The sequence below is a fragment of the Pteropus alecto genome, unplaced genomic scaffold, assembly GCF_000325575.1.
Source record: "Pteropus alecto unplaced genomic scaffold, ASM32557v1 scaffold40, whole genome shotgun sequence".
NCBI lineage: Eukaryota > Metazoa > Chordata > Mammalia > Chiroptera > Pteropodidae > Pteropus > Pteropus alecto.
The window spans coordinates 15,667,099-15,668,810 of NW_006431919.1; the positions used below are offsets into that span (position 1 = coordinate 15,667,099).

At 40.5% G+C, this 1,712-nt stretch overlaps 1 protein-coding gene across 1 annotated transcript in view; it reads left to right on the forward strand.

The window, feature by feature from the left end:
* DOCK2 (dedicator of cytokinesis 2) overlaps positions 1-1,712 on the forward strand; it is a 367,177-nt gene that overhangs the window by 41,680 nt on the left and 323,785 nt on the right. The window lies entirely within an intron of this gene.

Here is a 1,712-nt window from a genome sequence, read left to right on the forward strand (position 1 = left end):
GGGTTGACATGCAGTGAGCCACAGGCAAGTTCAGGCATCCTCATTGTGGCCCAGACATGGATAGGGGAGAATTTCAATGTTGGGATGAGTCATGGTCAGGTTCCAATGGGTGCCTGAAGAGATCCAGTTTGGGAGATTTAAAGTAAATTTCTATAGGACAAACAAAGAAGCAGTTCAGGCATCAGGCCAGTGGCAAAGCCCATTTCTAAAAAGAGCTCGAGGAGTTGGAGTGGTCCTCACCTTCCACTGCGGAGGGTGTCAAGTGGAGGAGGTCTCACCTGTCGTTATGCCAGGTGGGCCTTCTAGATTTACCATACAGGTCTTCCTGGGCAAGGATGGATGGAGCCAGCTCAGCTCTCTAAATTGCTTTTCTTATTTATGATTCGATTTTCCCCTAGAAGAAAATTGCTAGGGCCCGCTGCTTCGACCTAGCAGGGTGGTTCTCTATGGGGCTTGCTACAATGTAATGAAAGGTCCTGGGAAATACCCGTGTATTTCACTGTGACAGTTCAGAAATAACCAATGGGAAATAATTTAAAAATTTTTTGGATGGGCCTTCTTGGTTAGTTTGCTGCAAATTTCACTAAAAAAATTAAATCTTACTGAAAAAAAAAATGGTACATTTAACTTGATTGAATTTTAGCCACTGGTTGATCCTGGGCTGTGTTCATTTGTTATTAGTTCCATTTCCCCCTTGAACTTTGTTCAAATTACTCTTGTTAATCTTCTAGAAGTGAGTGGCGAGAAAGGAACAAGGCCTCAGACAGAATAAATCTTTAAAAAGAAGGCAGTTCCCTTAACTTTTGGGATGATTTGGTTTTTGAGTTTTATTTTGCTTTTTCCTAATTCAAGATAATGAGCATTTATTTAGCACCAACTATATACTCCTTGATGGCATGGAAAACCTAAAGATTTAACTTGGCTAACAGTACTAAGCTTCTCCTTAAAGAAGTGCTGGACTATTTTATCTTCCTGGTGCAGCCGGCCTGACCAGTATGATCCATACAGGGTGGTGTATGGTTGCTTGAAGATATGAAATGATAAATGATCATATATCAGAACCATGTGACTGCCTGTCATAAAAACCTGAAATGGATTTCAATTAGCTCTAGGATCAAGATGAAATCCTTGAATGGCTTAAAAGGCCTACATAGTCTAGCCTCAATCTCTGATTTTTCTGTTGCCAGTTTCCCCTTAGATTTGTGTTTTAGATGCATAAGCTCCATCCTGCCTCAGGGCCTTTGCATGCATGTTTGTTTTGCCTGAAAAATTTCTTTTCCCCACTCTTTTCTTGACGAACATTATTTCCATGTCGTACCCTCAGCAAAGACTTCCCTGACCACCCATACTAGGCCAGGCTCTTCTGATATGCCTTCTCATAATATCCCGAACTTTTCTTTTATAGCACAGTTGCATATAAATAGTTGTTACAACTGCATTTAAATAGTTCAGTGTATCTTAAATAATGGCTAAGGCCCTCTATGGTCCATCACAGTGTGATGTTCCGTTCAAAGAAACAGTCCTATATCCAACACATAATTTAAAATAATTCAAATGTTTACTCAGTCTCAAAAGGGGAGTGGAATAGGAAGGGCAAATACATTCTTAATGTCCAGAAAAATTCTACTAAAATCCTTTACCCTTCATCTCCGCCCCTTGATAACCTTGTGGAAAATGCTGCTGCTCTTCAAAAATATTAGGCAGCTGGGCCA